General features: G+C 44.6%; 1 long non-coding RNA gene across 1 annotated transcript in view; it reads right to left on the bottom strand.

Moving 5' to 3' along the window:
• The window catches only part of LOC118536078 (uncharacterized), a 34,692-nt gene that overhangs the window by 5,756 nt on the left and 13,675 nt on the right, over positions 1-15,261 (bottom strand). The gene's annotated exons all lie outside the window — the stretch shown is intronic.

Genomic DNA, 15,261 nt, shown 5'->3' with positions numbered 1-15,261 from the left:
CCACTTGCTGGGAAGGTTCAGTTTGAAAAGAAAAGAAAAAAAGCGGTAGTAGGCAAATGTTTAACTCCATCTCTGTGTGTACCCCATAATTTAATGCTAAATCCAGCTCGATTTGGTTTCTGTGGCAACCAAGAGAACCAGCTCTCCACAGCTCATATGTCCAATTTCTAAATGTAGGGTGCCTACAACACACTCAGCATCCCAAATGTCTGAGCTCTGATGTTCTCAGAAGCCCCTGATTCTGAGCCTGATCCACAGGTACAAGGATACAGTGCAGGAGCTTCGATTAAAGTCTTTGCCCAACATAGCATCTGTAGGAAAGGTAGGACGAGGCAGCTTTCTATCCTAGCAATCTTTAGAAATGGGAAAGCTCTTCATTGGTCTGGAAAGACTTGGAAGAGGGACTTTGTGAAGGTAGAATGAGGCGTTACGCCTGCTGTAGTTATTGCCAATCCATGAAGCCTTAGCAGATGCACCTGTTCTGCATGGATGGGCCCCTTGGGGCACTTGTGAGCCCTCGAGAGCAAATTTTCTTTCTTCTGTCTCCTTCCTTTCAGCAAGCAGCACCCATGGGATCCAGAGGGAGTGGATTTATATCCTGGCTCCAGCACTGACTTAGATGCTTGAGATGCTTCTTTGTCTCTGGGCCTAGAGATGTGAAGTCATCCTAGAAAACCCTCTGCCATCCCTGGCCAAAGCCCCAAGATTGGAGGGAATGATTTAAGGATCTTCTGGTAAGTGTTAGCCCCTCCCCGTTCAGTACGGAGTCCCTTCCCATTGGCTTAGAACCCCAGGACAGACCTGTTTCCTTAGAAGCCTCCATATCAGTGATCTCCACAATTTTCTGACCACAAGCCACAACACAAAATGCCATGGGTCACATCATGACCCAGGACACTGGTCTACCCATATCCCCAACGAGTTCCTCCAATCTACTTTCCACACTCATTCTATCCAGAGTGACCTTTACAAAACATACATCGTATCTACTGCTCTCACTGCTCTCCTAATAAAAACAAAACCCCATTCCCTGGGCTGAGGAAACCCAACAGGACCTAGACCCCATCTGCCTCTCTAACCTCATCTTGTCCTCAGCCCCCTGCACACCCTTACACTGTGCTGTTCCAGCCCCACTCTCAGCGTGGCTAACCCCTATTCATCATTCAGATCTCAGCTCAGCCATCACTTCTTCCTGATGTCTCTGGCCAGGCACAATCTTTCATTTATGAACATTAGATGTTTCTCATGTGACACACTTGTGACACTTGAATTTGGCGGCAGGACTATTTGAGTAACATCTAGCTCTCCCACTAAATTTGAAGCTCTAAAGAGCAGGAATCTTTTCTGATTTTTCCCAGCACTATACCCTGGTGCCTATTACATTGTTTGGCATAAGGTAAAAGCTCTATAAATATTTGTCACATGAATGAATGAATAAATGAATTTCAAGTGACAGCTCCTGACAATTGGTAAATTTCTGTAGAATTCTCTGTTGCAAAGATCCTAATGCTGAGGAGACTGGGCTCAGTTTCTAGAAGTGCTGTGATTGGCTGACAATGGTGAACACAGGCCCCTGATTAGGAAGTAGCCACATGACTCCTGATTATTTGCCCTTCATGTTCTAGAATCGGATTTTCTTGGGTAAGACCAGACTCTGAGCAGTCTCCTTAAGTCGACCGAGGGCTGGACTGGAAGCCCCAAACCCATCCAGATCCTCTTGGCATCCCCAAGAGCTCCTCTGACCACTTTTGGTTTCAAGTTCTAAACCTGAAATATCTTTCCATCTTCGGGTCACCAATCCTCCCTCCTAAGGAGATCAAGTCAAGAGGGTCCAATCTTTACAAAATATGTTCCTAACATCTGCAGGGAAAATGATGTGGTTGCAGATCCCCTAGACTAACCAGGGCAGGGCAACCCAGCTCCAAGACAGAAACTCTACCCTGAGTGAAGACCAGGATCAACCCAATGGCATGACCCATGGGTCCCCTCCGCACCCTCCATCTACCCAGGCCTGGCCTGGAAAGGGGCCCCCACTTCCAGATTGGCAGGCCAGGTGTCTGTTCCAGCTACAGAATCAGCTATCCCATTATTTCGCTTGGGATGGGTGAAGGAGGAGCCAAGGGTCCAGGGAGAGTCTGCTATTCCATGGTAGGGTAGCATTTTGCTTGTTTTTTTTTTTTTTTTTTTTCCTTTCTTCCTTTTCTTACTGCTCTTCTCTGCTACCTAGCTGGCTCAGTCTTTGGGCTTCTGCACAGCCCCGCTGATTCCAGCCAGGAGAAGTGAGGAACGGCAGCCCCACGCTGGGAATGAGAGGATGTGCCGCCCCGACTCTCTCCACCGCCCACACTGCTCCGAGCAGTGGTCACTTCGGACCAAGGGCCTCCTGCCTCTGCGGGCCCAAGGAGGCCGTTCTCCCTGCTGCTCCACACGCTCTGGGGCTCTCCTTGCGGCCAACAGCTCTGACTGCAGCTTTACGGCTTCTGCAGGCAACAGTCAGCCCTTTCTCTCATACTCGGCCAACGATGTAGTTTGGGATCTGTTTTCAGGGGGATCTGTTTTCAGGGGATCTGTTTTTTCACATTAAAAAAGTAAAAAGCTACACATGCCCTAGAGCTGGGCTGCATGTCAGTGGTACCCAGCAGGCGGCAGCCCTTTACAACTGTCACTCGGGGGCTTCATTTCAGGCTCTCAAGACCTGGGGACAGAGGTGATCCGATCACCCAGTTTTAAGGGCTGGAAGGGTTCAGTGACTAGCCACTATCGGGAAGAACTGGAACTTGGACTCAGGACCTAAAATCCCGACTCCCTTCCCTTGCTCGGCACGCTCCCCGTCTCAGGCGGTGGCAGCAATGGCCCGCCCCTGGGGATCTCGGTGACTGAGAGGTCACGGCACCCTCCAGGAAGCCTCCACCGCTCAGATACCAGAACGTGACCCGAAGCTGGGAGAGGGGACAGAGTTTGTGTGTTAGTTGGTTTGGACAAGGAAGGAGCCGGGTGACCCGAGAGCAGACAGCACAGCAAACTGGCGGGGCTGCCTGTGAGTGCGTGCTCGCCCGCGTGGCCCATACGCTGTCAGAAAGACCGGGTTTGAAATCCGACCCTGCCTGTGTGACCTCGGGTTGCCTCTCAGACCATCAGTCTCTTCACCCATGCTCACCTCTGCCAGGTTGCCGAAGGTACAGCGCGTGGCACGAAGAATGCCAAGACATACGGACGCTTTTACTGTCCTTATCAGTTTCTCTAAGTCGGTTTAATGCAGCCTGAGATGCTGCTACCGTGAGACACTGTCACTCTTGGCTGCCTTGACAGAAGACGGTGCAGGGGTGTCATACCCTACAGTGGGGGCCGGGGTGGAGTTGCGTGTCCGCGTCGGAACTTTGGCGTTTATGATCTGTCAAGCGTCGGTATTACTGTCCCATGCATGTTGTGAACCCTTCAGGGCACAGCCCCCGTTCTAAACAGCCCTACGGGCATAATTCCCAGTTCCTACCCCCAGTACTGGGCAAGGGTGGGCTCGGCACAAACTGTATGGTGTAAACAGGGGTCCCACGGAGGATGACCCTCGGGGTTCAGTCCCCTCTCTGACCAAAGCTGTGAAGGACTCTGGGCTGGCCTTACCTCGTCCCGGGGACACTCACGTAGCACAGTCCTTAGGTGTGTTGCTGGAGACCCCTCAGCTGGGACAGCCACGACAAAATCACACAAACGCTCTAGGTGCCAGGCCAGAAACATGGCCCCCGGGGGGAGAAAACTAACACTCCCTGGGCATCTTCTGTAGGTCAAGGACACAGCAAGTGCCCATTCTATTTTGCCTTCATAGAACTTTTAGGAGACACCCCAATTTTCCAGACAAGGAAATGAAGGCCTACGTGGGTTAAGTAGCTCATTTAAAGTGGAAGAGCCAGGATTCAAACTGGATTAACTCCCAAAAAATGCTTTGCCAACTTCGCACCACCCCCAGCCCGCGTGGGTTCAAAAAAGGCAAGAGGCTTTAACTCTGCCACCAAAAAAAAAAAAAAAAACCCTGAGTTCAATTCACTCCTGTCTACTGAGCCCCTGGGGGACGCCCAGAGACCTGGGGTGGGGGGGTAGGGGGGAGATGTGCGGAAGTGCCTCCTGGAAAGGCAGGAGTCCTGCTGCCTGCCTCCCACCCCACTGCCACAAAGCCCCCCTGGTGGACACCTCCACTCTCCAGGGGCACTTAGCTTCAGCGCCCCTTCTCCTGCCTGCGGACAAGCAGTTGTCTCGGGCACATTGCGCCTCTCTGGGAGGCTGAAATGACGCTTCCGGAAGGCATGGGCTGTGTCTCGGAAACCTGTCAGGAAGAAGGATGCCAGTAGAACTCTCTCTCCCCGTTTGCATGCTGATTTGGGTCCATGCAATTCATTTGTACGCTTATTGCCTTTCCATGTGTCCTTCCCTCAGGACTTCGCATTTCCCCATGTGCAATACGGCAATGCATTTGCCACTCTTGCTTTCCAGAATAATTCTGGACTCGAGTGTTGCTGCCTGCAGTTGCAGGGCTGTCAGCAGAACACAGCCCTCTGTTTGCCAGTAAGACACGCCTGGAAACGAGTTCCTCTGGGTACGGTGTCCCGAAGGGTTGATATGCTGAGGAGGGATGCCCGGGGCAGGTCTGAGCACAAGCAGGGGGTGCCAGAATAAACATTCGCTGGAGGAATTATTTCTAAAACGATTTAGGGATAGAGGATTAAAGAGAGGGAGTGTGAGGGAGTGTGAGTCTGTTTTGTTCCAGGCATTACTACAGGTGTTAGGGATGTATCACGGCAAATAAGACATATATAAGATGGCATATGAATGGTGTAAAGATGACAGAGATCGTATATATATGAGGATAAATGAATGAATTAAAGTGGTGACAAAATGTGCTCAGATCAAACAAACCAAGACGAAGTCTCCCTCCCGGTCCGCCACCACCTGGAGAACTTCCCACTGCCTCAGTTGGAGGGCAGCCGACCTTTCTCTTTCAAAAGCTTTCCTCCTCCCCAACGCCCTCTCCAGCCCACCCCAAACAAGCCTACTCAACCGTGTGGGAGAGTCTCAGAACACCACATACCCGCCAATGAAGCAAAAGGCACGTAAGGTCACATTTCTCAGCGCCCCTTGGTACTGGTTCACCCATCAGTGGGGTTTCTGAAACTAGTTCTAGTCCCCCAGGCTAAATCAGAGCACTCTGATTTAACAGTTCTGGGCATTTAAAACACAACACAAAACAGAAACAAACAAAACCACACAGCTCGTTTTCTAGGCCTTAGATTCACACACAGTCCTCAGAAAAAAAAAACTCCCGTCCCTGCAACCAGCCACACCAGTCTGGGCCTGACTTGTCCCTCAGGCATCCCTGCCCCTGGCCTCCCAGTCCCCAAATCCGGTCCTGGAAATTCTCCTGCCCGCAGAATGTTTTTTTTAAATTTACACCTTCTAAAAAAAAAAAAAATCTTATATGGCCTGACCTCACCCCAGTGTCCCTTTCTAGAGCTTTCCTTCCCAACCCAAGTTCCAGCCTTCCCACCCAGGTGATTCTCAAGTCTGACCTCATTTCAGGCTCAACATGGGCAGTCTTTTCTAACAACCATTCCAGGATTACACACTTTCTCTGACAACATCACAGGATTTAAATACAGTTTCCTTAGAACTGAACCCATTGGTTGTTTTCTGTTGGTGGCCTGAGTCCGTCCAGTCTGATAACTTCCTGGGACCCAGATCACTGATGCAGCTGGGATCAGCATGTCTGATAAAAGGCAGCTGTCACTTCACATCCTATAAAATGTTTCCACAAAAACTGCCCCCAAATGCTAAAATCTTTCACTAGGGAGAGCTGATTCATGGAATCTAAAATAGGATTTCTGTAGAGCCAAATAATTCTGCTGAGGAAAATAAAAAAGGAAAACAAGTACTGACTTCTTCAAGTTGTTCCTTTGAGGACAAGTCAGGGCACACAGCATTGGAAACACTGGATGACCAGTTTGGATAAAGGGAATGTTGGAGAAGAAACCCTTGTGGGTCCTGAAAGTCTCTGCAAAAATGCACATCTCTTGGGTGTTCACTGAGACCCTCTCCAAGGCAAGAACTATCCAGCTGGAAACCGAAACTGGAGCCCGCCAGCCCTGCAGAGACCAGAAGCTCTGTGAACCCGCTGATGGTATCTGTTTCCTGCCATAAATTTAGCAAAATACTTGGTGACAATATCACCATAACCTCTTTGGGACACAAGACTTTGGATCTCATACCTCCCTGCCTTCCTGGGCACTTTTCATCATCAAGCCTTCTCTCTTATACGTCCAACCTCCTTCTGACAACTGGTTTCTTCCAGTTGACTTTTAATATCTAAACCTTTCGCAAGAAAAATGAGCTTCACTCAAACTTTCCTTTGCTTGCTCCTCCTCTCCCTGCCCTTCAAATGTTCATTTTCCTCAGGGGTCAGTCCTAAGAACTGCATGATTCTCTGCTCTCTTCTATCTCCGGAAAACCTCACCCATAACCCATTGCTTCCATTACCCACCAATGGTAATGACTCTTAGGTTTCTCAGTTGACCTCAGCTCCATGCCCATCAACTCCTGTTAGATATCTCAAAGACACCTCCGATTAACCCATTAAGGCACCTCCCATGTTTCAATCCCCCAAAGAAACAAACAAAAAGGATAATACTCTCTTTTTCTAATATCTCCTGACTTCTGGAATGATATCATCCTTTAGCCATCAACCCAGAAATCATCCTTGGCATCTTCTCCCTACTACTTCCCATGGCCGAGCTATCACCAAATCTTATCAATTTACCAACCCCTCAACTCTCCATAAGCCTCCCCACTTCAGGCCTTTCACATGCTGATCCACTGCCTAGAAAGCTCTTGCCTCCTTCTTCTTCTGGTCACCTGGGTCTCAGGTCAGTGATCACTTAGGTAGGGAAGCTGTGCTGACATCTCTGTTGAGGTCAAGTCTCCCATTTACAGCTGGACCTCCAGCGACCTTGTTACTGTTGCAATTTTGCACCTGTTGGCATAGTGATGTGATCGCTATGTCTCCACAAATATTGTAAGCTCCTGGAAAGTAGTCTGTATTTGTGCACTGCTGCCTGGTTCACACCTACCTTAGTTCCCATCACACAAATATGTGCCATACAAGTATTTGTTTAAAGAATAAATAAACAAAAGAGGTTTCCAAGTTGTTATGAATATGACTGGAGTGATTCCCCAGCACACTGTCACCCTCGGACCATCATCATCTGGAGCGGGTTTCATCAAAAATCATTCTGTAATTAAGAAGCTAAAGAAAACAAAGTGAGAAATGAGCAGATGCTTTCTTCTTATTCCTCATACCAAAAAAAGTAAATTAATTAATTAAAAGAAAAAAAATCCTAAAAGCTTCTTGGGAAATGCCAAACAAAATATGAGGTGACCATGGAGGGCTTGATAGTAAAGGCAGAACATGGCCTCAGCACCAAGAAAGGGCTACAGAGATCTGTGTTCCTGAAGCCATGCTCAAAAGACCCTATTTTCTTAAGGCCATGTTTATTCAATCTTGCTCAGTTTGCTAAAAACTAATTCCCAGACAGCCAATTCCATAAACTGACTTTTGGGCAAACAACCTTGCTTCCATATTTCTCCAAATATGATCTGTGCATTGCCTGCATTATCACCCCGTGGAATGCTTATTAAAAGCACAGGCCATCCCAGACTTATTAATGGTGGGGTCCAGGAATCTGAATTTTAAATACCCTAGATGATTCTCATGCAAGTTAAATTTGAGAGCAGGACTGTGGTTCTGGAGAGTAGACACCAATGATTTGCAAATACACTGAGCCAGCCTTTACTTGTCTCTTGGCAACCCCCAAGCAATGACAAGAACCTGCCAAACACTATAGTGAAAACCTCACTCCTGGGGAAGCAAAGATATATCCTGCTTTCTAAATTCTGTAGGAACAGTTTGCTTTAGAAAAATATCACGTGGACACCAAGGAAGTTGAGGGAAGTTGTTCCTGCTGTGGAGTTGAGCCGTTCTTGCTTGTGAGAGCCTCTGGTCTGTGGGTTAGGTCCAGAATTGACCTTGGGAAGCAGGGCCTGTGGGAGACAGAGCCTTGCAAGGTTTTGGCATTCAGGTGCTAGGACAAGGCTTCAGCCATGGACCACCTCATGACCCTGTGTGGCAGAACACTTCCACATGGACCAAGAGGGTCAGGAGATAGAGAGAAGTCAGGGGAGAACGGCTCTGCTTGAAACAGGACAGAAAACCCCATCCTGCAATAAATCCCTGTCTCCTATATTTATTTCGCTTCAGGTAGGAACATTTATGAATACAGTTGTCTCTGGGAGGCATTCATCAATAGAGGTGAAAGCACCATCCACCATAGGAGGTGGACCATTATAATAACAGGTCTTCTTTATGGTGTGGTTACTATATGCCCGGAACTCCACCTTCATGGACTATAATTCATGTCCATGAAGAAAAGCAGATGGAATTATTGACACCACACAGAAAGGAAAAGAGTCTGCAAGCTTTAGTCATTTGCCCAAGGTCACGCAGCTAGAGGAGTGGGGCTGGGATCTGAACCCAGATCTGTGCACTTTCAGCAGGACAGGTGGTAAATTAAATTTATGCAACATCATGACTAATTCCATTCCATCCTCATCCGAAGTCTCCTCCAGCAGGCTCCTGCAATTCCAGCTTCCCCTCCTACTTCCACGTTAGAGCTCTCTCAACCTTTAAGCTCTGCCCAGATCAAGCCAGAACTCAATTTCTTTTTTTTTTTTAACCCCAGCATTATTGAGATATAAGTGACATATAATATGTGTAAGTTTAAGGTATACAGTCTGCGATGACTTGATACCCGTATATATTGTGAAATGATTACCACAGTAGGGTGAATTAACACCTCCATCCCCTCCTATAATACCTTTTTGTGTGTGGGTGGTGAGAACAGTTTAGATCTACTCTCTCAGCAACTTTCAAGTATATAACACAATACTATTAACTGTAGTCATTATGCTGTACATTGGATCCCCAGGACTCATTCATGTTATTACTAGTAGTTTGTACCCTTTGACCAATGTAGTCTCATTTCCTCCACCCACCTCCCCTAAAGAGCCCCTGGCAACCACTGTTCTACTCTCTAGATAATGAGGATTCACAGGACTTTCAAACTATTTCTCCAGGTCCCTATTTCCAATATTCCCTTCATGTGTCTGGCTTTTCTTTTTTTCCCCTTGCATGCATCTGTACCTTTTCATCTATATAGCTTTGTCTCAGTTCATACCCCAAATGGAACATTAACCTTTGTAACCAAGACTTACATGTACAAGCATCCACTTTTTTAACAAGCACAGGATGTGTCTTAAATACAAGCAAACATTTTATGTGTTGGGCACTTACCATGTGCAAAGTACTATTCAAAGAGGTCAGAGACACAGACTCTGCCCTCAAAGAGTATGCAACCAAATGCGAATGGACATAAGTAGCACAAATCAAATGGAAAGTAAGAAGAATTACAAAGAGTAGAATATTTCCATTAGCTTCATTTTAACATTTCTACTTCCACATGTACCTCATCCTGAATCAATCAACCCAATAACATCTTGGCTGACCTCTTCAATACAAACCTGCTTCTATCCCAGCCCACCTTGCCTGACCTTTAAAATTCACCTTTATCAAATGTCTCCTCATCATACTTCAAGTCCTCTGCTCAAGGACCTCTGATAGACCACTGCTGTTACTAGATCAAACCCACTGCACTTATAGGACACTGGAGACCATCCTTGACTGACTGACTTCTCTCGCTGGTCTATGAGTGATTCTGGTGATGTAGCCCTATGAAAAGCAGAAAGGAGAATATCTTGCCTGGCTTCAATGATGTCATGGCTCAGCACAGGGAGTTTGCTTACCCTTGCTTGTGCAATAGACGGTTTTCAGACTATTGTGAATATAGTTGGAATGATTCCGCATCCTGGAGAGGTTGTGCACAGATTGCGCTCCGTGCATTGAATCTAGTTTTCTCATCAATTTACCTTGTGCTTCCCAGAGCTATTTTTCTCCTATGTCTATCTCATTGGCAGAGCTTCCATTACCCTGGTTTTCATCTTCTTTCACCCCAGACCCATGATCACTGCTCATCTAACCATCTGTGGATGCACCAAGAGGAAGACTACAGTGGAATAGTTGCAGTCAACCTTGGTACAAACGTGAGCCATTAGCTCTTGTGAATAATTTATCTGTTTAAGTTAGTGTATTGAGTTTGCTTAAAGTAGGATCCCATCCTAACTTACCAAAGGAATTTCAAATCTGTTGGCTGGCAATCAGCAGAACCAGGCTGGCCCCTAAAGTGGGCAACAATTTAAAAAAAAAAAAAAATAGAGTTCCCTGATGAGAAACTCCCACTTGGATCTTGTTTGAATAAACCAGCTGTGAAAGACATTTGGAAATCACTGGGAAATAGGAATACAGACTAAGTATTTGCTGACATTAGGAAATTATTAGTAATTTTGTTAGACTAAAATAGCATTATAGTGATAGGGGAATATGTTCTTTAAGATACATACTAAGTATTTAGGTACAAAATAAAATTGTGTCTATAATTTACTTCAAATTCTTCAGCAGAAAGAAAAATGGGTAGGTAGATAGATAGATAAGGTAAATATGACTAAATTTTAACAATCGTTAAAGCTAGGTGATAGGAGCGCCTGGGTGGCTCAGTTGGTTAAGCGACTGCCTTCGGCTCAGGTCATGATCCTGGACTCCCGGGATCGAGTCCCGCATCAGGCTCCCTGCTCAGCAGGGAGTCTGCTTCTCCCTCTTCCCTCCCCCCTCTCATGTGCTCTCTCTCTCTCTCTCATATAAATAAATAAAATCTTAAAAAAAAAAAAACTGACTTTATAAAAAAAAATCTAGGTGATAGATATATGGGTGTTAACTTTATTATCCTCTTTCTACTTTTCTGTAGATTCAAACATTTTTTATAACAAAAGTTTTTTATTGGTACCAAGGCAAGGAAAAGTAATCTAATATTTATGCGCTAGGCCCTTTATAAACACTTTCTCTTACATTATCTTATTAAATATAATGATAACAAGTGAAATACTAGCCCCATTTTATGACTGAGTAAAGATTGAGGCTTAAAGAGATTCATTAGTCGTACATTCAAAAAACATTAAACATCTGTGATAAACCAGACACAGTTCTTGCCCTTGAAAGACTTATTTACCATCCAGCAGAGGCAATCAGCTACGTAAGGTATAATGATAACTTCTGCTACTTCCATTTATTGAGCACCTAGTATGACAGACACTTTAAATGCCTTAACTCAATCTTCACAACTACCACCTGAGGTTAGTAGTATTATCACTCCCATTTTATAGATGGGAAGACTGAGGCCCAGAGAGGTTAAGGACATTACCCAAAGTGTCATACAAAATGTACAATAAAGTATCATGGGTGCCATGACAGACATATATGTAAGATCCAATAGGACACAAAGGAGGACGTGATCATTATTCCTGAAAAGGAAGCCATCAGGAAAGGCAACAGGTAGAGGCTAAATAATGTCAATTCTACCTACCAGGTGACATAACTGGAATCGGAGCCATGGTGCACCTAACTCAAGGTTTCTCAACCTCAACACTATTGACATTTAGGACTGGGTAATTCTTTGTTGTGGGAGGCTGTCTTGTGTGTTGCAGGATGGTTAGCAGCCTCCCTGGCCACCACCTACTAGCTGCCAATAACCACCTCCTGCTGGGTCATACAGGAATGATTCAGACATTGTCAAATACCCTGTGGGGAACAAAAGTCAGTCCATAAACTACTTTTTTATCTTTAGCTAAGTGTAAATGGGATCCCCAAAGAATATCTTGTCCCAAGGTCCTCCAAAACCACCATGCGACTGTCACTTCCTCAAACAGTATTGATCTGTGACTTTTCTAACATAAAAGATGGGTATTTAACCTTTAATTAAACTAATCTCAAATTTGGCTATGAAGTCATCTCTAGAGCTAGAGAAGAAAATCATTTCTACACAAACATGCCTTTTGCCAGACTCCACTTTCTGGAGCTAAATTTACTTTTAGTCAGAGGAGAAGGTTCCAAAGGTATTTTGCCTATTTTCCTTCCTGAATTGTTATGCTTCTGAATGTTCCCAGAATTTGAGAAGAGGATTCTAGTCGTTTTCTCATTATAATGTTGAAGAGGTCTTTTGTATATATCCAAGAGCCCTGACAAATTCTTTATGTAGATTTTGAAGGACTTTCCCATTGAATCAGACATCTTTTCAGCAACTGGAAAGACAAGAGGCACAAAGAGATCCAGTCATCACCCCAGACATTGAAATCATGAGGATCAAGTATATTCATGTGCTTGCTCTTCAGGTACGTGAATGACCTTGCAAGCATCCTTCAAATTGGCGTTTGCAGACTATGTGATTGATAACGACAGTTCTGGAGGCAGGAAACCAACATGAAATACAGCTTCCCAGCCCTATTCCACTCACCAACCAACTCAAACACCGGTCGGTCCCAACAGCACCAAAACTCATGAGATGTTAGATCAGTTCTTCTGAAAATATGGCAGGCAGATAAACATCTAGAAAAACTGAAAATGGGAGCCAGCCCATGTTGACTCACATCAAGGATTCTATCATCATTACTGGCAACACAGGTAAGTGGAATTAGGGCTAGAGAATATTTTTTGCAAGACACCTGTCTCTGGATGTAGACTTTATTTCCAATTAAGCCTATCTTTCCATTAGAGTTCTTATCAGGGCTGACACTATGTAGAGATCCAGATATATCTTCTTACATCTCAGGCTGATTTTGTGGGTGTTCAGAGTGGTCTGGTAGATATCCAGCTCAATTCAGGGGACCGGTTGGAATAGGGTCCCCTACTCCTCTGCCATCTTTTCCTGAATCTCCCTGATGAGCTGTCTAAAAGAGGCAGAGTTCAGAGCTGACACTGTGAAAGGGTGAGTGAGTGATTGTTTGGGTGGAGTGATACCCAAGTGCTAAAAAAAGAACTTCGAAAAATACTTTTTTCATCCCCTGACTGATCCCTGAAATTTTTTTAAAGCATACTTCCTTTGGCTTAAGGCTTTGATCTCTGACAAAATGAAACATAACACAGAGAAAAACTCTTGAAGTGGTTATCGGACATTTACTCTATAGGGTGAATAAATTTCAGATACTAGAAAGAGGTTTGAGGGGGGATACGGCAGTAAGATAGATAGATAGATAGACAGATAAACAGACAGACAAATGTATTACATGTATTTCCCAAAATATTTTGGGAGGAAATATCAGTAAACCTGGCTTAAAACATTTTGCAATCCCATTCTCCCATCCAAGTACTAACCAGGCCCAACCCTGCTTAGCTTCCGAGATCAGACGAGATCGGGCGCGTTCAGGGTGGTATGGCCGTAGACTTGCAGTCCCATTCTTTCCACCTCAGAAATAAGAACAATTACACAACAAAATAAGAAACATTTTCCAGATAATTTGCAAAAGAAGAAAAGACACCTTACCGATAACTTGACTGTAATGGATAAGGAGAGAAAAACAGAGGGAAAGCAGGAAGGACAACTAAGTATGCATCCCCTTAACTTCTCCTAGAGCCTACTCTAGATACTTTGCATTCTGTGTCCTTTGTACTTTCAGAGGTCAGCAAGCATTTCCATTAATGACACTTTCTCATGCATTGCTGGCAGAATGTAAAATAGTATCGCTGCTTTGGAAAATATTCTGACAGTTTCTCAAAGAGTTAAACACAGAATCACCATTTAACCTAGCAATTCCACTTCTAGGTATATACCCAAGAAAAATGAGAACATATATCCACACAAAAACTTACACACAAATGTTCACAGCAGTATTTTATATAATATCCAAAAGTACAAACAACCCAAATGTCCATCAACTGATGAATGGATAAACAAAATGTGGCATATACATACAGTGGAATATTATTTTGCAACAAAAAGGAATTAAGTATTGACACACACTACAACATGGATGAACCTTGAAAACATGAAGCTAAGTGAAAGAAGCCAGACATAAAAGACCACATGTTGCATGACTTTGTTTATATGAGATATCCAGAAAGGGGAAATATACTAAAGTAGATTAGTGACTGCCAGGAGTTGGGGGCAGAGGGGAATGCAGAGTGAAGGATAATCGGTACAGGTTTTCTTTTGGGGGTGATGAAATGTTCTAAAATCAATTGTGGTGATAGATGCACAACTCTGTGAATATACTAAAAACCATGCAATCATACTCTTGAAGTGGGTGAAGTGCATGCTATATGAACTATATCTCCAAAAAGCTGTTCTAAATAAACAACATTTTCTATTCCCCACTTCCTTCTGGCTGTGCCCCTCTTCCCAAACCCAACACATACACCACAGGCTTCCTCCTTGACAGGGGTAACAAAAAAGGAGATTCAAGATTAGGAACCTAGAGTACACAGCCATTAAGGCCCTTTTCAGATCTCGAGAATATAAAATATCTATAGATCATTTACTGTATTATCTTATTGCTGCTATGAAAAATTACCACAAACTTGGTGGCTTAAGGCAACACAAATTTATTATCTTACAGTTCTAGAGAGCAGAAGTCTGAAATGGTTCTCACTGGGATAAAATCAACATGTCATCAGGGCTATGCTCCTTCTAGAAGCTCCAAAGGAGATTCTGTTCCCTGTCTTTTCCAGCTTCTAGATGCTGCCTGCATCCTTGACACATGGACCATTCCTCTGTCTTCAAAGTCAGCAGTAGAGAACCTTCAGATTTTTCTCTGACTCTATTACCCAGGATAATCTCCCCATCTCAGATTTAACATAATCATATATGTAAAGTTCTTTTGCCTTATAAGGTAACATATTCAAAAGTTCCAGGGATAGAACATGCCTATCTTTAGGGAGCCATTATCTTTAGAGCCTACCACATCTACCATGTCAAGCAAGTGGCTACAGCATTAGAAGGGACAGGGGACCTTAGGTAGAGACCATGGAAGAGAAAGAAAACAGGATAACTAAGTCCTCCACAGCAAATGCCTACAAAGATCACAGACTCAGTTCAAGTCTACCCCAGGCACATGATCGGCCCCTCCACCTGTCTCCTTATGGATGTAAGCAAACAATCAACAGAGATAGTTTCAATTTTTCAAAAAAAGAGGAAGAAAAAACCAGATTTGTAGTGGTCCTTGAAGGAAACTTAGGAGCGCTTAGAAAAGACAGCAGTGATCTCTAGGAACAAGGACCGGTTCATG

Source organism: Halichoerus grypus, chromosome 7 (assembly GCF_964656455.1).
Source record: "Halichoerus grypus chromosome 7, mHalGry1.hap1.1, whole genome shotgun sequence".
NCBI lineage: Eukaryota > Metazoa > Chordata > Mammalia > Carnivora > Phocidae > Halichoerus > Halichoerus grypus.
Note: the sequence above shows the minus strand (reverse complement) of the source record. Positions and strands in the feature narration are given on the sequence as shown.